The sequence below is a fragment of the Oryctolagus cuniculus genome, chromosome 10, assembly GCF_964237555.1.
Source record: "Oryctolagus cuniculus chromosome 10, mOryCun1.1, whole genome shotgun sequence".
NCBI classification, from domain to species: Eukaryota; Metazoa; Chordata; class Mammalia; order Lagomorpha; family Leporidae; genus Oryctolagus; species Oryctolagus cuniculus.
The window spans coordinates 19,006,867-19,031,417 of record NC_091441.1 but is presented as its reverse complement, the minus strand read 5'-3'; the positions used below and the strand labels follow the sequence as shown (position 1 = coordinate 19,031,417).

Here is a 24,551-nt window from a genome sequence, read left to right as displayed (position 1 = left end):
GGAGGGGCTGTTTACAAAGGATCTAACAGAAGTATGTGGGTAGGATGCAGGCAAGCCGGGGGGGCAATGGCAGGAACTTGGGGCTGACCAAAACACAGCAGTGGGTACTGACCCGTGTCCTCCTCAATAAACTCATGTCCACCCAGGAGCCTCAGCACGTGACCTTACTTGGGAATAAGCTCTTTGCAGACGTAAATAAGGTAGGGAGTGAGATCAGATCACACTGGGTGAGGGGGACCCTAAGTCCCATGTTTTTATTAGAGACTAAAAAGGACACAGAAATAGAGAACAGCTGGACACATGAAGATGGAGGCAGACGCTGTTTCCAGCCTCCAGATGGATCCAACTCTTAGGACACCTGGATTTCAGACTTCTAGACTACATTACAGTAAATTTCTGCTGTGTTAAGCCATCGGTTTGAGGTCACTTGCTATGGGCAACCCAAACAATCCGATTCACCACTACTACTCCCTAAAGGGAGGAAAGATCTAGAAGTAGGAAAAAAGTTTTTAGAAAGCTTTTATTTAATAAATATAAATTTCATAAGTACAACTTTTGGAATATAGCAGTTCTCCCCCATACTCGCCTTCCCACCCCCAAACTGTCCCACCTCCTACTCCCTCTCCCATCCCATTCTTCATTAAGATTCATTTTTAATTAGCTTTATATACAGAAGATCAACTTAGTATATACTAAGTAAAAATTTCAACAGTTTGCACCCACACAGACACACAAAGTATAAAGTACTGTTTGAGATAAGTTTTGTTGTTAATTCTCATAGTACAACACATTAAGGACAGAGGTCCTACACGTAACTCCTGTTGTTAACAATTGACACTCTTATTTATGATATCAGTGATTACCCGAGGCTCTTGCCATGAACTGCCAAGGCTATGGAAGCCTCTTGAGTCCACAAACTCTGACATTATTTAGACAAGGCCATAATCAAAGTAGAAGTTCTCTCCTCCCTTCAGAGATGACTAAGCTGCAAAGTATGAGCATAAATCTTTGCATCCCACGAAGTGACTGTGGCACTCTCCTCACAAACAAAAGATGGAAAAGACCCAGTTTCTTTCTCCTGTACGGGTCCTCTTATTCCACTGTGTTCAGTGGAGGTTTCTGCCACTCACATCCCTTGGTTCTTTCCTTCTCTTTTATTAAAGATTTATTTATTTATTTGAGAGGCAGAGTTATAGAGAGGGAGAGAAAGAGAGAGATCTTTCATCTGCTGGTTCATACCCCAAATGGCTACAATGCCTGGAGCTGGGACAATCCAAAGCCAGGAGCTTCTTCCAGGTCTCCCATGCGGATGGAGGGGCCCAAGCACTTGGGCCATCTTCCACTGCTTTTGCAGGCCATTAGCAGGGAGCTGAAGTGGAGCAGCCATGGCTCGAACCAGCACCCATATGGGATGCCGGCACTACAGGAGGAGGCTTAACTTTCTACACCACAGCACCGGACTGGGCTTTTTTTTTTTTTTTTCCTTAAAACCTTTACTTTCAGACATGATGGAAGTATCTTACAGGTACACATGGCAGACAGACATGATCACAGTCGAGTGAAGACAATGCAGCCAGAAAAGCCTAATGGCTATCAGCTAATGTTGAAGCTAAGGTTCAGTGAGTATGACATGCTACAGGGCTCAAAGGAATGGAAAAATCAGTATTCCTCTCCTTCCTCCTCACCCTCACCCTCACCGGAATCCACACCAACCTCCTCGTCACCTTTCTCCAGGGCAACCATGTCTTCCCGAGCTTCAGAAAAATCCTCCTCCTCCACACCCTCCCCCACGTACCAGCGAACATACTTGGCATACATCACATCCAAGTTGTGGTCCATGTGAGGCTAGGCCTCAGCAGTGGCTGTAGTGTTGGCTCAGCATGCACACAGCTCACTGCACCTTGGCTAGGCCTCCACAGGGCACCATAATGGGAGGCTGGTAATTAATGCCAACCTTGAAGCCAGCGGGGCATCAACCCACAAACTGGATGCTGTGCTTGGTCTGATGGCAGCAATGGCAACATTGACATCTTTGGGAACCACATCACCATGGTACAGCAGGCAGCAAGCCATGTATTTACCGTGGTGAGGGTCACACTTCACCATCTGGTTGGCCGGCTCAAAGCAAGCACTGGTGATCTCTGCTACAGAAACCTGCTTGTGGTGGGCTTCTCAGCAGAGATGACAGGTGCACATGTGGCCAGAGGGAAGTGGATGTGGGGTAGGGCACCAGGTTGGTCTGGAATTCTGTTGGATCAACGGGCAGGGCTGCATCAAACTGGAGGGAAGCCATGATGGAGGACACGACCTGGCTAAGACAGCAGTTCAGGTTAGTGTAGGTGGGGTGCTCGACATCGCGGTTTCTATGACAGATGTCACAGATGGCCTCACTGTCTACTATGAAGGCACAATCAGAGTGCTCCAGGGTCGTGTGGGTGGTGAAGATGGAGTTGTAGGGCTCCACCACAGCTGTGGAAACCTGGGAGCTGGGTAGATGGAGAACTCCAGCTTGGACTTTTTGCCATAATCGACAGAGAGGCATTCCATCAGCAGGGAGGGGAACCCAGAACCAGTTCCCCAACCAAAGCAGTGGAAAACCAAGAAGCCCTGCAGGCCTGTGCACTGGTCAGCCAGCTTGCGAATTTGGTCCAGCGATCTCCTTGCCAATAGTGTAGAGCCCGTGGGAATAGTTAGTGGCAGCATCTTCCTTGCCTGTGATGAGCTATTCCAGGTGGAAGAGCTGGCGGTAGGTGCCAGTATGAACTTCATCAATGACCATGGGCTACAGGTTTACAAACACCACCCTGGGCACGTGCTTGCCAGTGCCTGTCTCACTGAACAAGGTGTTGAAGGAGTCATCTCCTTCCCCAATGGTCTTGTTACTTGCCATCTGGCCACTGAGCTGGATGCCATGTTCCAGGCAGTAGAGCTCCCAGCAGGCATTGCCAATCTGGACGCCAGCCTGGCCAACGAGGATGGAGATGCACTCACACATGGTGGCTATGGGTTAGGAGGCGAGGGTGGAGAAGATGGGAACAGATGTCAGGTCCTGGTTACCGAGCCCGACAAGCTAAGAGTTGAGGTGGGTAACGCACTCCCCCCTGCTCTTTCCATCTGACTTTGTGCTTGACTCCAACATCTTTCCAACCAAAGTGCCATTTGCCAGTGGCCCCAGAAAATCAAGATAGCTCATGCACTGTCCAAAGCCAAACCATTGCTGAAAGTCAACCATTGCTTTATAAAACCAACTTCTCCTTTGAAATTACCTTTTTCATCTCCCTACACCCTCTAGGCTTAACCCCTCCAATGCATTCACTTTTCTTCAATATCAAGGCCTGTCAGTGCTAATGTGCTGCCTGCTTCTTTCTCTCCATGTCTACAACTGCCACTATGTGTGTCCAGGCCACATCCACTTTTTGAAAAAAAATTTTTTATTTTTTTGACAGGCAGAGTTAGACAGTGAGAGAGAGGGAGAGAGAGAGAGAGAGAAAGGTCTTCCTTTTTCCGTTGGTTCACCCCCCAAGTGCCTACCACGGCCGGCGCGTTGCGGCTGGTGTGGTGCGCCAGGTGCTTCCTCCTGTTCTCCCATGCGGGTGCAGGGCCCAAGGACCTGGGCCATCCTCCACTGCCTTCCCAGGCCACAGCAGAGAGATGGACTGGAAGAGGAGCAACCAGGTGCCCCAACCAGGACTAGAACCCGGTGTGCTGGCACCGCAGGCAGAGGATTAGCCTAGTGAGCCGTGGTGCCAGCCTGGGCCACATCCACTTATAACCGGATAATGGACAATCTCTAGGTGGCTGGCACCACACCCAGCTCCCCAGCTCTTCCAACCTTGCCATGGCCAAGGCTGTAGTGCTACGCCCATGTTCACATTCTTCAATGACCCCTTTTAAAAAAAGGAATTTCCGGGGATTTTATTATTATAATTCTTTATCCGAGAGAGTGCTCCTATCCTCTGGTCCACTCGCCAAATGTCTACAATGGCTGGGGCTGGGGCTGGGTCAGGTCAAAGTTGGGAGCCAGGAACTCAATCTAGGTCTCCCAATCCCTTCAGCCATCATCACTGCCTCCTAAGGTCTATACCAGCAGGGAGCTGCACTGAAGTGTAAGAGCCCGGGCATTGTAACCACCAGTTTAAATGTCTGTCCTTTCCATGAACTCTGTCTCATGTCCTCTCAGGTCAGGTCCATAATTCTCTCCCTGGCCCATGGGGGTCTTCACTCCACTTTTTCCACCAAGTGTCCACGAGGACCTGGCTGTGGTCAGGCTGTTTTCTCTGCTGTCCTGACCTCACACTGAGCTCCTGCCTCTTACTCATCACATGATGAGATGTTACGTCAACTTCAGACACCAGGGTCCACCGCAAATTAACTGGACTGGAAGCATTTGTCGAGCATCTTACAACACCACGTGCACTCGACATTTCCTGGCATTGGTAAATATACTCGTATATCTGATCATCCTACGTTACCTCTTTCCCTACATCTTTATTTTCAAGATGAACCTACTTGCCATGTGGTATGATAATTGGTGTTTCTCTGGTGCAAGGCAAATGTTACACCACAGAGACCAAGACCTTGGATTTTGGGGTCAGACAGACCCTAGTTAAAATTCCAATTCTTCCAAATACTGTCCATGTGGCCCTGGACAAATTATTTACCTCTTGTCTGTGACTCAGTTTTTATTTATTTTTTAAAGGTTTGTTTATTTATTTGAAGGGCGGAGTTACAGAGAGGCAGAGGCAGAGAGAGATCTTCCATCTGATGTTCAGTCTCCAAATGGTCACAACAGGCAGAGCTGGGCCGATCCAAATCCAGGAGCTTCTTCAGGTCTCCCACATGGGTGCAGGGGCCCAAGCACTTGGGCCATCTTACACTGCTTTCCCAGGCCATAGCAGAGAGCTCAACTGGAATGGGAGCCCCGTGATCTTGAACCGCTGCCCACATGGGATGTTAGCACTGCAGGCAGTGGCTTTACCCGCTACGCCACAACGCCAGCCCTGGTGACTCAGTTTTGTTATCTGTCAAATGGCGGGTTTGAAACCTCAGTGTTTTGTGAAAGGAGAGGTAATCTATATAAAATGTTTAGCAAAGTGCAGGCATAAAGTTAGGCTCTTAATACCAAGTGTGAACAGCATAGCTATGGAACACCTTCAAGGCCAATGAGTACATGTAGATTTTAACACATCCAGCCCAGATGTGAGTAGTGGGTTACATTGCCATTCTCTTTGCTTAAAGTCAACAGTGTTGCTCAGCCACACTGTTCTGATAACAAATACAAAGGAGCTGGTAAATCAGTTTTTCTCAACCACCAAGCCTGGAATCAGTGCTTCCGATTCTGTCCTATGCCCTCAACAGATGCTCTGGGCAACAGCAGGTAATGGCTGTCACATTCTTTACATACTTATCAATATTTTTATGGTTGCCTCTTGGATGTTACTCAACAGTCAGTGCCAAAAGCAACCAACAGGTTATCTATATAAATATGCAAATGTGAATAAAAAATTATATGCGTCTCTGCAGTAGCTGCAGTGGATAGCAATCTAGTCCGGTTGAGAATTTTAATGATCCCACCTAAATATTAACTGCTACTATTTAAAACAAAGCAAAATCCGGGAAATATTTTTATTTTTGTGCGTTCACACACACATGCTCAATACCAAGGATATGCTAACATTTTTATCGTGAACCCAATTAACACAAGAGAACAAAAAAGAGTGAACAACAACAAAGAACTTGGTTCTGAACCAGAACGCCTCACGGACACACACTGGAGCAATGAGACTTTGGACACATTTTGAATCTAGCACATTTCTCAAGTTCACAGCAGCACACCACATCAAAGAGGAACTGCGGAGCCTGTGGCCACCGGCCATATTCATACTGGAGGGGATTAGAACACAAGTATTTCATGTGTGCTCTGCAGTGACCTTCCTGAAATCCACATGGTTTCTTCCCTCGGAAAGGTATTTTTAGACTGAACTGATTTATTGAATGCCATTACTAATGAGCTGGGTGAGAAAGGGAATCGTCGTTTAAGTGACCCGACACATCTTCAAAGCAAGGAGTGGGGACGGCGGCGGGGAATGGAGTGACCGCGCATTTCACTGGCTGACGATGCGGGGCTGCTACAGGGCATTCGCCAACAGCAAAGCCAGTGAACCCGAAGGGAAACGTGAGCCGTCTTCATGGCAGTGTAAGTGCTTCCAACACTGCCGAGTCCAGCGGGGAAAGGCCCCCTTCTTCCCCTGAGGTAGACAAAGCTCCCTCGGATTCTTCGCTGCTGTCGGTTCACTGTCACGTGAATGGCACAGAAACCAGGACCCGTTGTGTTGGGCGTCCCGAGGGAGAGAGCAGACTGGGGACAATCAGTATTTGCCACTCAGACCCTGTCACCTTTCTGTTGGCGCTGCGCTCTTCCTCGGACTGTGACATGATCAGCTAAACGACACACCACGAGCTCACGTAACATGAACCACCTTTTTGCCATCCGGTACTGTGGTACAACATCACATAAGATACACCATTTGGAAGCGTACATCAGTTCAGTGACATCCAGCAGTCACAACACCAAACACTGCCATCTTGTACACATTTTCGTCACCCGAAAAGGAAACCCCGGGCCCAGGAAGCATGACTCTCCATTCCCACTCCCCACTGTCCCCGGCGGGCACTGACCCATGTCTCGGTAGGTTTGCCTGTCCTGGGGAGTTCTTACAAGGCACGGACTGTGAGGCTGTACCTGTATGTCTGGCTTCTTGTTTAGCACCTTGTGCTCAAAGTTCACCCACCCTGTGGCATGTATCGGTTCATCATTCGTTTTTGTGGCCAAATAATGCTCATTTTCAAGATATACTACATTTTATTTTCATTAGTTGAGGGACATGTGTGTTGCTACAAATAACTTTTTAAAAAGTTGTCAGTTAAACTGACAATGAATTTTTTTAAAGATTTACTTGAAAGGTTGAATTACAGAGGAGGAGAAGGAGAGATCTTCTATCTGCTGGTTCACTCCCCAAATGGCCACAATGGTTGGGGCTGGGCCAGGCTGAAGCCAGCAATATGGAACTTCATCTGGATCCCCACATGGGTGGCAGGGGTCCAAGCCCTTGGGCCATTATCCACTGCTTTCTTGGGCACATTAGCAGGGAGCTGGACCAGGAGTAGAAGAAAGTAGGACTCGAACTGGCACTCACATGGGATGCTGGCATCACAGGCAGCGGCTTAAACCACTGCACCACAATGCCAGCCCAGGCAATGGATTCTTTTACTAAAGTACTTCTTTTAATCCACATTGGATTATTTTATCAATGAAAGTACTTCTTTTAATCCTCATTGGACACTATCACACATCACATGGATACATAAGGGAAAACACAACAGACTACTAAGAAATCCTAGAAATGCCATTGCGTACCGAGTCAAACTCCCCTGCATCCCCCCACCCCCCCAGTGTTAGCAGCTACTGGGCTGTGCAGTGAGACCTCCACACCACCAGGAGCACTGCTGATGCAGCATCTAAAATGGACAACCTAGAAGCACTCGAATGCCTGAGGACTGGTCCCCGACGCTGGTGCCTGTGTTTGCTTCCACTCCGAGAACATGGCTGAAGGCATCGGTTCCCACCTGCCCACCACGTCTGGGTTGGCAGGGTTGCTCCAGGGCTTTCCAGCATCTTCAGGACCTTTCTCCTTCTGGCAGCAGAAACCCTGGCTGTTCATGTCTGCTGCCTGTGCACCTGCAGGCACTGGGAACACTACCCTAACTTCTATGGGCTAATCGTGAATGAAAAGTGTGTCCCAGTGTCAGAGAAACTAAAGGGCAAAAGGTGACACATCTCAGAATTGATGGCATCCTTGGGGATTCTAAGTTTCCGCGTAGCAAAGAAAACAATCCACAGAGCGAAGAGGCTAGACAGACTGGGAGAAATGATTTATAAGCTAGTAATGTGACACAGGATTACTATCTGGAATGGAGGAGGGTACTTTAAGAAGTTCACAGGAAAACTGAGTTAAAAGTCAAGTTTGGGGAAGGCACTTGGACTAGCAGGCTTGGGATGTCTGCACCCCATATTGGGGTGCTTGGGTTTGAGTCCCTGATTCCAGTTTCCTGCTAATGGACACCCTGGGTAGGAGGTGATGGCTTAAGTAGTTGATTTTGCCCATATGGGAGACCTGGATTAGGTTCTGAGCTCCTGGATTCAGCCTGGCCTGCCATTGCTGGCATTTGGGAAGTGAGCCAGCCAAGAGGTGTGTGCTCATTTGCTCTCACAATTAAAAAAAACTATAAACATAAGTTTATTTTTGTGTAAAAATTTTGAATCTCAGTTTTATGATACTTGTATATTTTCCGGGAATTTTCTGAAGGCGCCTGGTACATCCACAGGAAATGTAATCAGTGTGTCAAGCAGACGGCTTCACTTCCACATTTGTTACAGCACTATTCAAAGTAGTCAGGGACTCATACTAGGAGCCCATCAAGGATGAACTGATGATGAGAAAGCCAAGCATTGCAACGAAATGTGCTTCATCCACAAGAGAGACTGAAGTCCTGTCATTTGCAGACACATGGGTGGAAATGCAGGTCATTATGTTAAATGAAATAAGCAGACACTCGGAGGCAAGCACTGTAGGTTCTCTCTCACACACAGAGGCTTTTAAAAGTCAATCTGAACCTAGAATAGTGATTACTAGAGACTGGGGAGGAATGGTATTGGGAGGTGGGGCTAAAGAAAGCCCAACAGGCAGAAGTAACAGGTTCCAGGGACTCACAGCTCAGCGTGGTGACTACACACTAATGCACAGTAATGTATTACACGCTGTAGAAAGAGCCAGAAAAGGACACGGTAGTGCTAACTATCTAATTGATCAGTTTACACCACATATGTGTGTTAAAATATGATACTGCACTTCACAAACACGTAGGTTAACAAAAAAAAATAACGAAAGTTAAGCTTAAAAATAAACTTGCGTATTACGTCCTACTTTCAGTGAACTTGGCCTTCTCACAGCTTGTGCAAGGCTCTCCCAGTGCACTGTGGTGCAGAACCACATCCTGCTCCATCTGGAGACACCAACCTTGACCAGATCCACCCAGCACCCGGCTGGCCATGTCTGCCCAGGAGTTGTGAGACACCAGACTGATGTCACCAGTTAGCTATGAGGAGAGGGACTTGATGTTGACTCAATCTACAGCTGTGGTAGCCCTTCGGGGGCCTGGATAAACTAAATAAGCTCAGGAAGATGATCCAAGAGAGGCAGAAAGGAGCAGCCCAGAAGCCATAATGAGACCGTGAACGTGACCTTAGCCCTTCCTTGTCCAATGAGGCTCCAGGGTACTTGGTTGTCTGCAGCTTTTGTGGTTCCTCTGCATGCAGCCATACAGTCAATCCCATATTCACTTGAAGTGGAAGACACAGTTTTTCCTCCCAGCATCCACCAGATCCATGGCGGCAGGAGCTGGACACCCCCCAACCTCAAGTTCAACCACTAGAGAGCTGGAACTGAACAGTGCGTTCCGTATTGCATGTTTCTAGGCGGGACAGGCACGACACACGGCATCCTCAGGTGACACTGGCAGGCTGGGGTCCTCAGTCCACAGTGGGAGTCCTTCTCCCAGGGGCTTTTCTAGACTCCTAATCCTAGACACAGCATGCTTATCCCTAGATGGCAGAAAGCTGGGCTGTGCGTGAGGGTGTAAATGTCAGTGTCGCTGAGAAATGTGCCCAGGGAACAAGTGTCCCTGTGAGACGAAGCACAGCTCTCATCAAGGTGCTCCTGTAATTGTTAGGAGGCTTAAGCATCATACAGAAGCACCTGCTTCCTCTCATCTTTCATCTGGGTCCCATCCTGCACCCACAACCAGAGAGACAGGAGAGGGAGACTCTGGTGTCCCCCAAGCTGAAAGCCTGGGCTCCCACTATGGGACAGGAGAGTTGGGGAAAAAAACTGGTCCTTCCTGCTTCAGAGGGGTGAGGCTCGTCAGTGTAAGAGAACTGAAAGGGGGTGTGGATGCAGGTGCTGGGAACAATGCACAGAGGGAGGCAAGCCCCCAGGTGTCGAGTGCCTTTCCTGTCTGGCCATCCAGGAAGGTTTAAGTTCCTGCTTGGTCATCTCTAAGGTGGAGGCTGGTGGGACAGCAGGCCAGCGTTCAGGTCCATCAGGGAAGAGTAGGCTGTGGGGCAGACTGAGCCGGGGGCACCTTTGGTGGCAGAGGGAGTCTGTGACTCTGCAGGTGACCGAGAAAAGTACCAGAGGCTACACTTCAAGCAGAGAGGGGAGAGCCCCGGCAACATGTAGGTCAGCGCATCCCATCTCACATAGAGCCGCGCACATGCTCACAGACACACGCAGCTGAGACTCATGGCTGGAACTCAACATGGCCTGTCTCCCACCACACTGTCCCACAGGAAGCAAGGAGAGGGCAGAGCCACTCCTCCTCTGGGGCGGCCCGCATGCAGGCCAGCAGGGGGTTCAGGGACTCGTGGAACCCTGCTAAGAACAGCTCAGCTTGAAGGGGCTGGGGTAACCATGACAACAGCAGTAGCACAACCACTCCCACATGGGGGCCAAGGCTTTTTCTTCCCTTCCCATTTTCACACACGTGCCGCCATCCCAAATCTGCAAACTTAGTTTATAAGCTCTTCAGGCAAGGCACCAATTCTGCAACTTCTACAGAAAACTGGAGGTTGGAGAGCCTTATTGCAGAGGTACAAAGCCTATATTAGCGTTAAGGAAATGGGGCTCCCCTTTTGCAGCACCCGGTGCACGGCTGGTGGACAATGTGGCTCACAGCGGTACTGAGTAACTGCCGATTCCCGTGCCTGGGCTCTCAGCAGCCCCCCAGCCCAGCTCCTCACTTGACACACGGCTGTCCCAGCAGGTGGACCTGAGAGCTGCCGTCCCCTGCTTTGATCTGGCACCTCCCTTTCCTGTAGCCCAGCCTTCAACGCAGCCGACACCAGCGACCTCACAGCCGACTCCGACTTGGAAAGCCACGAGTGACATTTTCAGCTGGCTGGGACCTTGAGGTTGGAGCCCTGTGCATGTAAGGGTAGCTGTTGGCTGGAACTTTGTTTTCTATGGAATATTGTCTTCCCTTGGGGAGTTCAGGCATGTTTTCTTCTTTTCAGAGAACTTTTAAAAACAAGACTGCAGCCCTAATCTAAGTGGCATCTGCTGTGCGTAAAGTCTGAGTGCTGAAGCCCTGCCCCAGAGCATGCTTGTCACGGCACAGGATGCCTTTGAGTTTTGATCATGGCACATCCCAGAAAGGTCATCCGTTTTAACAGATACATTTTATGTCGCTTTGGGTACAGTTCCTTAGTTTTTTATTGGTCTTCAATAAATTTCTCTATCCCTATTTCTAATACCCTGGATCCTAGCTCAGATGATGCCCGGGACAACTGAGGGACCAGGTTTAGATACATAGTTCCACTTTCATAGTTGCAAAGCTCAGGAGCAGGAGGCTCCAATATTTTTCTCATTATGAGGAGGAGGAAGAGAGAGAGCGAGCGAGCCAGAGAAGGTGGGAAGAGGCAGGGGAAAGGGAGGATCACTCTTCCGTCCACTGGTTTACCCCTCAAATGCCCTCCATTGCCAGAGCTGGGCTAAGCCCCAGGCCAGGAGCTCCATCTGGTCTCCCACATGGTTGGCAGGGACTCAAATACCTGAGCCATTGTCTGTTGCCTCCCAGGATGTGCATCAACAGGAAGATGGATTGGAAGCAGAAGAGGGACTCCCACTAGGCATCCCAATGCAGGCAAACCTAGCAGCTCTACCCACTGAGCCACAACACTCATTTCTAGACGCTCCAGTTGTTTACTTTTTAAACATGTGCATGTTTAGCTATCTCCAACGATGACTTAAGGCAATGTAAAGTGATGACATAAAACACATGAGAACAAGAGTAGGAAGCAAGGAGGTTCCAGAAAAAGGAAGGAAGACAAAGCTGAACTGGGACAGCAGCCCCAGGAAGTATGCACCTGTCACAACCCATACACTATGACAATTTTGTCTAAAATTTTACAGTTGGCATAATTATAAAATTCTTTTATTTAAAGCCAATTAGTGAGTAATAATAACCACGTGCTTTTTACATTAACATGCAAGTATCTACCACATGCCAACTGTCACACTCAACCTTTTTTCATTTATAAGGGGATTTCCACGAACAGCCTTGAGCCCCAATTTGTTCATATGAAGGAGTCTTCAAAAAGTTCGTAGAAAATGCACATCATGAGAAAACTATGCATGGATTTCAAGTTTTACACCAAAATGAGCTTACCCTTAATTCTATTTTTCTACCCACATTTTTAAGTAGCTTGGTAAGGGATATCGATTCCAAATTTGGGCTACAAAGGTTCTCCTCTGTCTGGGGCCTCCCAGGGTTACTGTTTCAAGTTTCTGAGACCAGCAGCTGCTGTCTGGTTCTAAGCCTGCACAGTAGCCCTTTTGCACTCTCAACATGCTCTCCTGAGCTCAGAAGATCAAGGTAATCTTTAAGTTTGGTGAAAACCAATTAAATGTAAAAAAATGATCTTCGAGGAACAAAATAGCATCTTAAATATTGTCCTGGCTTACCTCCAACTCTTAGCCTTAAAAGATCATACTCACTGGGGCAAGCACTCAGTGAGGCGTAGTGGGTAAAGCCACTGCCTGCAGTGCTGGCATCTCATATGGGCACTGGTTTAGTTCCGGCTGCTCCACTTCTGATACAGCTCTGTTATGGCCTGGGAAAGCAGAAGACAGCCCACATCCTTGGGCTCCTGTACCCATGTGGGAGACCCAGAAGAAGCTCCTGGCTTTGGATTGGCATAGCTCTGGTCATTGCTGCCAATTGGGGAGTGAACCAGTGGATGGAAGAGACCTCTCTATCCCCTCTCTCTTCTCTCTGTAACTGTCAAATAAATAAATTTTTTTTTAAAAAAAGTCATACTCAGAGGCAGGTGGTAGAGGAGGGAAGCTGAGGTGTCAGCCTCTTGGTTCAATTCCTGCCTCTTCCTCTTCCCTGCTATCTATGACTTGTTCAAGCTGGTCTCCGAGACTCAGCTTCCTCATCAGCAAAAGAGGTCTAAGACCCACTTTACAGGTTGAGGAGAGGAGAGAGGGGATAAGGCAAGCAAAGCTTTAAACAAGAACCTGCTGGGTCCAGTGTCATGGCAGAGTGGGTTAAACTGCCACCTGCGACAACAAACCAGAGTGCAGGTTCAAGTCCCAGCTGCTTTGCTTCTAATCCAGCTCCCTGCTGCTGCTGCTTCTGGGAATTAGAGGAAAATGGTACAAGTACGTGGGCACCTGCCACCCACGTGGGAGACTGATGGAGTTCCAGGTTCCTGGCTTCCACATGGCACAGGCCTGGCTGTTGAGGCCACTTGGGGCGTGAACCAGCAGATGACAGACCTCTTTATCTCCTATCACTCTGAATTTCAAATAAATAAATCTCTAAAATTTTTTTTCAAAACATTTGCCAAATCTTCGCACTAAGTAAACATGGGTACTTTTCCTTCTTATTAACTTTGCAGAGCAAATCCTCCCTTGTTCATAGAAGCTGTGTTGCCAAGGAAAGGGAACAAGGACACAAACTTTCCTCTTCAAAAAGACCTTTGCCTCCCTCCTGCTAGGAAAGCAATTATCTGCAAGTCTTCATTAAAGCTGAGGGATAGGAGTCAGCCAGTGAAAATGAGGAGGGCCAGCAAACACAGCAAGCGGCCGAGAGTAGCTGCCAGTGGTTGCTGTTGCAACTACTTCAAGGTTGGACATGAGTCATTAACATTCCACTGCCAGGGAGTGAGATGCCTATGCCGAAAAGAAGAGCTGGAGTCACTAGGGCTTATCTGTGTTTATCCTCCTGTTACGACTCATTTTCAGGGTCTGTTTTTCTTCTTTGGAGATGATTTGGCTCATTACCATGGACCTTCCTGGCTTGTGCACCACATTTCTACTTAATTGGTGTTCACGGTAGGACCGGGTTCCTAAGACTCCAGACTCTTCAGAGGCCAGCCCCCAGCCCTCTGGGCTTTAACAGAATGGCAAGAGTGCAGGAAATCCCACAAGGTGGCTGAAAAAAATCGCAGCAAACATGGACAATGGGTAAGGATCAGTGATGGGTGTGCATAGCACCATGGGCTCCATGGTCTTGGTCTAGACTCAACGTTTATACTTGGGTCTCCCTTAGAAAACACCGTGTGACCTTTTTTCCCATTGGCATCCCATCTTGAAACAAAGCAAACACTCCTTAAGCTTCGCAGTGTCATCCAGCTCACTTGAATACTGCTCCCCTCCAGCCCTGGCATTTCCCTTCTTATCCACAAATTTAAACCACACAAAAGCATATGAATTAAGAATACACTTTTCCCACGTTGATGGGACAGGTCACTGGAGAAAAAGTTCTGGTGTCTCATAGAATCATAGAAGTGAAATGACTTGTATTTCCTCATTTTTTAATAAGTGGGGGCTGAGAATGATGAGCTCCTCTTGAAGAAAAGAAGCTGAGAGAACGAGGCATCAATCTGGTGTTCATCATAGTGAACTCATTCATGGATGAATCACAAACATGCTACCCTTCTACAGCATTTTATATTATTGCTACTGGTATTTATACTATTCTTTTGGTAAAGAACCTTGCCTGGTATATGGAATTCTTGGAATATTCAATTTATCTACATTGAGGTCAAAATTCCCCTTTATTTGGAAACAAAGAATTTCCATCTGAGACTTTGTATATTTACAAGGGTAAGTCTCAGGGAGAGCTGGTCTGTTTCTATGTCAGATACACAGTTAACATTGAAAGGCATCCTGTGATGGTTGCCCTACATACACCCTAAGCCAAAGATCAGAGGCTCCCTGGCACACATGCCATTATGTTGCTTTTGGCCAGTCAAGTAGAACTGGGTCCCCATACCCTCTGGCTGTAAGAAGCCCCACTTTATGATCTAGAGGATGTTGTCTTGGTGAAGCCACCTCATTAGTTCTATCCCTTGCTTCCTAGACTCACCTCTAAGTCTGACTTAAAAGCAGGTGTTTCTAACAGTGAGGAGGCAAAGCAGCACCAGTCTTCCTGGTGGTCATGAGCAGTTTGATTGGCAAGGGTTCAAGGCCATCATCACTGTGGGTCACATCCTTTGCATTTGGAAAAGACAACCGAAGATCTTCCTGATCACTCAACACAGTCAGGTAAGCTACAGAGTTCCAAGGATCAGATTTGTCCCAGGGACAGCATGTCCAAGATTACTGGGCACAGTGGTGTGAGTCCCCTCTCCTGGTCACTGTCCGTGGTTCTGAACCCAGCAGGGTGCTTCTCTGCCAAGCTAGGGCACCAAGCAACTTGTACCTTTGATGAATGTGACAGGGAAGGAAAATCTGGCTTGGGTTTGGACATAGGGTAGTATTCATTGTTACTTTTTCAGGCTGTACTCTGTGGCAACCACAGAACTCAGTAGGTAGCTACAGTTTTTTCTTCTAAAAATGCTTATTAGAACATTTTAACGGACACAAAAACGATAAAATTTATGGAGTACCATGTGATGTTTTCATGCATGTGGGTAACAAATGCTTTGACGTAGGTTCAAGATTAAGAGAACAGACCGTTCGGAATGTAGCTATAAACATAATTTTCCCTCACTTGCTTGCTAATGGGACATCTGGATCAGGCCCTCGAATTCACTTTTGTCTTCAGCTGTGACTCCTGTAGATCGAGGCCGTGGGTTAAACTTGCCCCTTCACTAGGCAGGGAGAGGAGGTGGTGGTGGTGGTGGTAGCTCCCATTCTAGTAGCACAGGGCTTTGTTTACGTGGCCCAAGGATGCAGCAAGCATTAACTTCCAAGGAGACCTGCCACGGCAGACACTATGGGCCACACCCAAGCCACTCCACCCTCATGCTTTCAACAGCCAGCATCTCTACACTTTGCCTCCACTCTTCTAGCAGTGCTGTCCCAAGCGAGAAAGAGGGAAGTGCCAGGGCATTAACACGTCTCTGGCAGCAGCCCTGGACCGAGGACAAACAGCTCTGTGGCCCCCTAGCCCTCTTTTACATTACTCCCACAGTTTCCATTTGGATTAAACTCCAATAACCCGTGGTGGTCACTTCCTTTTAATAGAATGCACCCTCTACTGGCTGCTTGTCTGCTCACTTCCTTTCCAAATAAACTGCACACTCATATTTAAATCTGTCTCAATGCTGCTTCTTGCGATATCCCAACTAAAACCTACAGCCAAGTATGCCTATGTTGGTAAAGACAGCACTTAGCACTTAGAGCAGACCAGCAGATTTCCTTCCACTAAGCAGGCTTCTCCCTTTTATTTTTTTTAAGATTTATTTGGAATGCAGAGTTGCAAGGGTGGGGAGGAAGGGAGGGAGGCAGAGACAGAGATCTCCCATCCACAGGTTTGCTCCCCTGATGGCCATGATGGCTGGGGATGGGCAAGGCTGAAGCCAGGGGCCTGGAGCTCCATCCAGGTCTCCCATGTGAGTGCAGGGGCCCATGTACTTGGGCCATCTTCTAATGCTTTCCCAGGCATATTTACAGGGAGCTAGATGGGAAGTGGAGCATCTGGTACTAGAACCGGTGCTTTGGCAGCTATGCCACAATGTCAAGCCCCATCCCCACATTTTTTGCAAGATTTCTCCCTGGGTCTCAGTCATTGTCCAGCTCTTGGGGACCTCCACTAAGAGCTTCAGCTCAGTACTAGCTCTGGGGTCCTTGAACTCATTCAGAAAGGTGCAGTCCTAAGAGGACTGAAATAAAAGTGGAAGGAGAAAAACAGACACCATGAAGCTGCCAAAAATCCTATGCAGATGCTCCTTAATGTACAGTGAGATTAGATTCTAAAGCTAAAAATATTTTAAAGTAAAAAGCACATTGAGGGGCCAGCACTGTGGCATAGCAGGTTAAGCCACCGTCTGTAGTGCCATCCCATATAGGCACAGGTTCGGGCCCTGGTGGCTTGACGTCCCAACCAGCTCCCTGCTAATGTGCCTGGGAAAGCAGTAGAAGATGGCTCAAGTCCTTGGGCCCTTGCATCCATGTGGGAGACCCGAAGAAGCTCCTAGCTTTGGACTGGCCCAGCTCCAGCTGTTGTGGCCATTTGGAGAGTGAACCAGTGGATGGAAGCTCTCTCTCTGCCTCTCCCTCTGTCACTCCAGTTTTCAAGTAAAATAAATCTTTTTAAAAAAGACTTTGAATGAAACAGCTTAGTCCAGCGCCTGAAGTATTCTGAGAACATTTCCATTAATCTACAGTCATCTGAGAAGACCTAACATGAAGCCTGTTTTATAACAACATGTTGAGTAGCTCATAGTCTACTGACTACTGTACTAATAGTGGAAAACAACAGCTGAACAATAATAAAGTTAAAAAATCCTAAGTCAAACCATCACAAGTTGGGAACCGTCTGTACTAATTATGAGAATGATTGAGTCTCCTGGATGCTAAGTTACTTCTGAGGGAAATTCTGAATTAGTTAGAAAAATGTGTCCTCACACCAACATGTGGCTTTCATTTTTTAATAGCATTCGTGTGATTACACAACTGTTAGCACGGAACGGAGAGAGGAGGAAGGGACAAAAGGCAATCAACTTGGGACTCCATAATGAGACCCACTTTTCTCTCCAAGAAAGCTGAGTCAGGGGTGACAGTGACATTCCATCCCCACTTAGCAATGCGCAGGATGTGTGCTTGATATGGCTGTGCCCCTGGTTTCATGGATTCAGCATCCCAAACTTTCTGGAGTTTGATGCTAATCCAACAGAAACCATTAGGGCTGAGTGAATTGCAATTTTTAGGTGCGACAGACATTTTTTCTCATACACGTAATTATTTACTGAAGGCCTATTCTGTGCCAGGCACAGTGGGGGGTGGGGGTGGTGCCCACCCTGAGCTTGTCCTCAGAGCTAAGAGTCCAATGTGGGAGGTGGATTTTAAGGCACCCAGGTGAAAACTCCAAGGGTCTTTTCCCAAACAGTAGTCCTCACTGTAGACACGAGCGTGGAGAAACAAGCCTGTTACACCACCCTGGTTCAAGTGAAAACTGGCTGGAGTTTCCGGAGAGCAACTTAGGAGAAAAGCCTTTTAAGCTGCCTTTCCCAGAGGCCCAGGGGATTCTAACGTTTAGGAATTTAACTTATCATGAATGTACACAAAATAATGTTCTCTGTACTATCACATAGAAAAAGGAAATTAGATGATCAACTATCAAACATTGTGAAAATGATATAACGCATACAATGAAGGACTTTAATTTTTAAAATTGTAAAATATGAAATCATTTAGTAAGAAGTTAACAATCATTAAGTGAAAGGAGACTAAGTTATTGACGTTTTTATTTCATATCCACAAGATACCACTCTAAATGTCAATTGTCGCTCCCCCTCTTCGTGGAGGAACGACACAGGACCCTGTGCTGTTCTTTTGTCTGCTCGGCCCTCCCCGGGTTTGCTGCTGGTTCTTCTCGGGTTGGCTACCGACCCTTCCACCTCCGTGGAAGGGCGGTTCCCCCTGCCACATTCCCCACTTCCGTGGGGGAGCGGCACACCGCCGGCCGGCTTTCTTGGGGGGCTGCACAGGTGTTCCTTCAGATGTTCCCCTTAGATGTTCCTGGTGCATGTTGTCTCTCTCCTCCTTTATAGTCCTCTTCCACCAATCCCAACTCTGCTACCCACACGCCGAGTATGCTGCTCTCCTCCAATCAGGAGCAGCTCCTGCAGCTTGTCAAGTTGGTGAGAGGCAGCTGGGTAGAAGCTGTTTGCTCTTCTCCCAGCGCCATATTGTGGGAGAGCAGATGCATAGAATAAGTCTTAATTCCAGTAACTTAGTCTAGTCCGAGTTGCTCCCAGTTGCTCCCCACAGTCAATGTTCTCTAAGTCACTTAATAATAACTGCCCATGCATACAGACTACAGCACATCTCATTATGTGCACACAATGTGTGTTCATCATATCAGGGTGACTGACATTTCCCCTTCTTTGGCATTGTGTCTTTGGAGTTCACTTCTTCTATTTGTTCTCAACATACGCTGTCCTGAAGCACAGTCGCCCTACTATGCTGGGTAACGCTAGGGACTTCCTCCTTCAATCTAACTCGGGCTTGGTGCACATCATCCAGACTTGCTCTACTGCTCTTCCACCCCTACCTCCCAACTCCTAGCAATCATGTCCGGACGGAGGGTTTTCTTTTTTTAATAAGTTGTCCTTTTACTTTTTAGTGATTTATTTGAAAGGCAGAGTCCAAGAAACAGATCTTCCATCCACTGGTTCATTCCCCAAATGGCCAGGACTGGGCCAAGCTGAGGCCAGGAGCTTCTTCCGGGTCTCCTATGTGGGTGCAGGGGCCAAAGCACTTGGACCATCTTCTGCTGCTTTTCCAGGCACATTAGCAGGGAGCTGGATCAGAAGTGAAGCAGGCCAGCGCCGTGGCTCACTAGGCTAATCCTCCGCCTTGCGGTGCCGGCACACCAGATTCTAGTCCCGGTCGGGGTGCCGGATTCTGTCCCGGTTGCCCCTCTTCCAGGCCAGCTCTCCGCTGTGGCCAGGGAGTGCAGTGGAGGATGGCCCAAGTGCTTGGGCCCTGCACCCCACAGGAGACTAGGAGAAGCACCTGGCTCCTGCCTTCGGATCAGCGTGGTGCACCGGCCGCGGCAGCCATTGGAGGGTGAACCAACAGCAAAGGAAGACCTTTCTCTCTCTCTCACTGTCCACTCTGTAAAAAAAAAAAAAAGTGAAGCAGCCAGGACTTGAACCAGCACCAATATGGGATGCCAGTGTTACAGGTAGTGGCTTAATCCATTATCCCATAAAAAACTTTTTAAAAAGTTAACAGATTTTGGTTGACTTTCATCCATCACAAAAGGCTGGTAAAGCTCTTTTTTCGGAAGATAATCTGAGTGCTGAACTCTTCTAGTTACTCAACCCATCTGTCCTTGTGGCTCAGCCAGAAGTGTGGATTTTACAGTCCTAAGTGGAATCGTGAACCTTCGCTGCCCACCATCTCCTGGGTTGCATTTGCATTCAAATATTGCTCCATCAGAGGGGGGATGACTACTTTAAGCATTCAAGAATTTTTATCAAGCTGAAAACTCAGAGCCAAATTCTACAAAGCATTACTCACACAAAATCCCCTAAATTCTGACATAGAGATGTAGCAAAAACTGTGATTTTGGATTTAATTCATGATTTCAACACAACTATGTTTTCAGTACAGTTTTCCCTGATTCCTGATTGTGGTGACAACAAAGAAAACATATTCATGAGTTATGTGGATGGCAGATGAGCCTGGATGGAAAACATCTTCCCCCCAACCCCTTAAGGAGACATTTCCCACAACAGAGGGGTTCAGCAGGGAATTCCAAGAGGATTTTGGGAAAGCACATGGACTTGGTCGTTGGCAGAGGATCCAACCCCTCTTGGGTGGAGCCTGCTCCCACTGTGCACTACAATGTGTACTGGCTACACCGTGTTCTATTCTTGCTGCTCCTGCCAGCCAAGTATTTCCTCCCCCTGTGCTTACCTGGCTGCAGGTGCATCTGAGAAACCAGATGACTGAGAAGGGGATCAGAGATCGTCATGGGCTTTTTCTACCAAGCAAGCCAAGCCAAGCCATTGTGGCACCTCAACAATTTTCAGTGGTTGCTTTTGTTTGCTTTTCATTGTGGAGAAGATGCTACTGGACATCTTTAGGCTTTGTAGAATGAAAAACTTGTGAGAAATTCTACACCTTAGTTCACTAGTGGCCTTAGTGAACATTTTGAGAAAAATGTTAGAAGCAGTCCTTCATTTTCCAAAAGAAGCTATTATGAATTTAGAAAATGTCAAGTATGAATAAGTGACACATCTCATAACTCTGTTTCTAACACTGCTTATACTTATTGTCTACTGCATATAACAAAATTAGGACAGTATTTATACTATATGGCTTTAGCTTGAAATGTTACATTTTTCTGTTATTAAATATTTCATGCATGACATTTATTGGGAACATTATACTCCATCAGAGCAATAAAGCACAGGTAAACCTTCTTCATTCTATTGTCTATTTATACTGTCTGAAGTTTTATACTAACACGGGCAATGTGTTAATAGGCAACTTTAACACCCATTCTGGTTACTTCCCTTGTCCATATCTTAAACAGGCCTTGGGGACTCTTGATGGCCAAATGATTCTCCAGGAAGTTCTATCAATAAACTCTCCCATCTGCATGACAGAGGGGTCTCCATCCTCCACCACCCGCCCAGGAGTCAGTACTGACTTTTCAACCCTCTCAGTTGAAGGGGCAGGTGTGAGATTCATCTTGGTACAGACACTGTGGTGTGAGTAAGACACGTCCCAGCCTAGTGACGCTGCCTGGGCACGGCCCCGTACTGGGCAGACCCCTTCAGCAGAGAGGCAATGTGTGTACCGGCAAGGGCACAGTCTCTAAATTAGACACTCTGGATGCAAAACCCGGCTCTGTTACTTACTGGCTGGCAGGTCTTAGGTTACTTAGCCTTCCTGTATATCAATCTCCTGGACTGTACAATGGGAATCCTAATAGCACTTGTCTCCGAGGCTGGGAAGTTTTAAATAATATACATCGGTGCTTAACCCAGTGCCTAGTTCCCAGTGTGTGCTCAACAATAGCAGCTACCATTCTACTGTTATGGTTGCTATGAAAATATAAACCATAACAATCATCTGACAACCAGCACTTGGGGCTTGTCCAGGTGATTTCAGGCACAATTATTCCACTTGACATTCAAGATAACCACGAGCAGCAAGTCGGCTTGGATCACGTTACTCAGAGATCCGAGGATGTGGAAGCTGGAAGAGGGCAAGTGTTTACAGCACACGGGGCAAAGCCATGACAAAGGCCTGAATCCTGGCTCTCCTGCCCTGAGCTCTCTGCACTGCATGCCACACCTATGTACACACCAGCTGTCCATGATGCCAGTGTGGTACTAATGTGAGTCATCCCCTCCTTCCAAAAGGCAGAGTCTAATTCTCCTCCCCTGGATTGTGGGTTGGACTCACTTTGTTTCCAATGAATAGGACAGAAGTAACAGAGTAGGACAAGTCAGAAGAGGTACAAGACTTCCTCTTTCACACTTAAGCTAAGGGAAAAAGTGAGGCCACATCATGGTGGCCCTTGTGTGTCAAGTTGAAGAGCTTGGACTTAATCCTATGAGCTGTTGAGAAATGTCCGTATTGTGTAGGGAAGGGAATGACATGGCTACATCTGGATTACAGAATGCTGAACCTCAGTGGAAAGCAGAATTTGACAGGGACAGACTGAAGTCAGAGGGAGTAATTTGGAGTGGAGGCTGTCACAGAAGAACAGGAAAGATAAGGGATAAAAACCAGGTAATATACTCAATAATTACCTAGACACTGAAGAGGCAAGCTTGGGAGATGAGCAGCACCCTTGGATGATGGCTGTGTCTCCAACACAGGTGTGGTTCGTTAGTACTGGTAACACAGGAAACAGTGCAGAAGGATTGGCTGGGGCAAGACACTAAGTCTGAGTAGCACCACCTCTGGTTTATCAAGTCCATGCATGGGCAGTGAGCCTGAAGTTGAGGGGAAATTCAGGAAACATCAGCCAGAGAGAACGTGACTGTTGCAATCTTAAGAGCAATGCCAGCAGGGAGCAGAGAAGAGCAGTGAGCAGATGACAGTGCTGTGGGAACACCTCCAGGCGTGCTGGGCAGGAAAGTTTCCCGAGTGACGGGAAATGTGCCAGTGAGTCTTCAAGAAAGACCAAAGCGTCAAAAGCTCCAAGGAGAAACACGTACCTCTATAAGGTAAGTTTTGACAAGTCGACACTGCACATTGTACGAGGGTCTTTTGATGGCCTCAAGAATAATTTCAGGAATGCAATGAGAGTGGGCTAGGAACAGAACGGACAAAGAGGGAACAGTGAACATGGGCAATTCTTTTAAGAAATCTGGGTGCTGAGTGGAGAGTGAGACTCACCACAGCCAACAGGAGAGCTGGACTAGGTGAGAAACAGCCACAAAGAAGTCAAAATACAGGACAAAAATGACTGATAGAACAAAATCTTTGAGGAAGTAAGAGGGAGTGAAGGCAAAGGCTCGGTGGGCTGTGACTGGGGGCTGGATATCTCGTCCTCTGATGCCAATTCTCAGTCTGTACCCTCTGCCTTCCTTTACAGCTGGCCTTCTCTGTATTAACCTATCCTGAATTATTATTTTGAGAAGGATATTATGTAAAAGTGGAGGATGGCCCAGGTCCTTGGGCCCTGCACCTGCATGGGAGACCAGGAGAAGCACCTGGCTCCAGATCAGCGTGGTGCGCTGGCCGCAGCGGCCATTGGAGAGTGAACCAACAGCAAAAGGAAGACCTTTCTCTCTGTCTCTCTCTCTGTCCACTCTGCCTGTCCAAAAAAAAAAAAAAAAAAAAAAAGTACCGATATTGGAAGAATACTCAGATTCGTAAAAACCTCCACATTATAAACCATTACTGCCAGTATTTGAGTCTCAGCTTGTCCCAGATTTGGCCAGTGCAAAATCCCTTAGGGAATTTTCCTACATGTCTTTCATATTCCCTATCATCTTTGGATGTTTCCTTGCTTTCTCTTCAATGATCCAACACACTTCGAATGTCTTAGGGTAGATTTTAAGCCTTGATAACTTTAGAAGTGCCACAATCATCATAAGAAAAGGTAAAAACACTATTTATGTTTCTTCTGCACCAAGTATAGTGAAATTTGAGAAATAGCATTGTAATTTCTCAAACATTCTCCAACAACCAGAAGGATAGAAACAAATTCTGAGATCTGCAAGATCAAGTAAATGTAAAACAAATGCAAATAAGTAAACTTAAAATTTTGGTCTAAGTTGGTAGTATCTGAGCATCTATAGCCTTTAAAAGCTGAGGTTCACAGGAAGCCTTTGGGAAGAACTGTGCTCTCCGACCTCATGTACCCCACCTTGAGCATTTAGAGCCCAGATGTGTGGTTTCTGAGGGGTAGCTCTCCTAACTGCTCACAGGACTCATTAGACACAATTGCTGGGCCCAGTCCCAGAGTGTAAGTCAGTGGGGCTACAAGGAAGGACACGGACTTGCAACTCTAACAAGTTTCCAGGTGATGCCTATGCTGCTGGTCCACCGTGAGAACCCTTTGTGTTGAATCAGCCTTTGTCTTCCTAGACTCCACGTGCTTGTGGTCGCTGACCACCAGAGCTCAACTAGCAAGAACCACCACCGGCAGGCCTAAGATGACAATCCCACAAAGAGGGAGCCTGGGCTCCTAGGAGTGGTGGGAGTACCCTGGACCTTCACGCGATCTAGTTAGAGTCTTGATTGACAGGAGCAACGCAAACAAGATGGCAGGATGCTCACTTCCTGCTGTGACAGCAGATGCCACCTATGGTTCCCTGAATGTTGGGATGGCCTGGACACCCCTGCGTGAGCCTGGGCGGCCACATTACCACGTTACCCACATTAACACCCTCCCCCACATCCTCCTGAACCTCACTCTGCGTTCATTATTTCAAAGAACTTCCAGCTCCAGGGCACCTGCGGGATCTGTGACTCAGAGACTGAATGCTCCCTCCTTCT

The 24,551-nt window shown here is 47.5% G+C and overlaps 1 protein-coding gene and 1 pseudogene across 1 annotated transcript in view; both read right to left on the bottom strand.

Moving 5' to 3' along the window:
• Positions 1-24,551, bottom strand: part of CCBE1 (collagen and calcium binding EGF domains 1) — a 248,425-nt gene that overhangs the window by 68,652 nt on the left and 155,222 nt on the right. The gene's annotated exons all lie outside the window — the stretch shown is intronic.
• Positions 1,227-5,390, bottom strand: LOC127492276 (tubulin alpha-1B chain pseudogene; annotated as a pseudogene).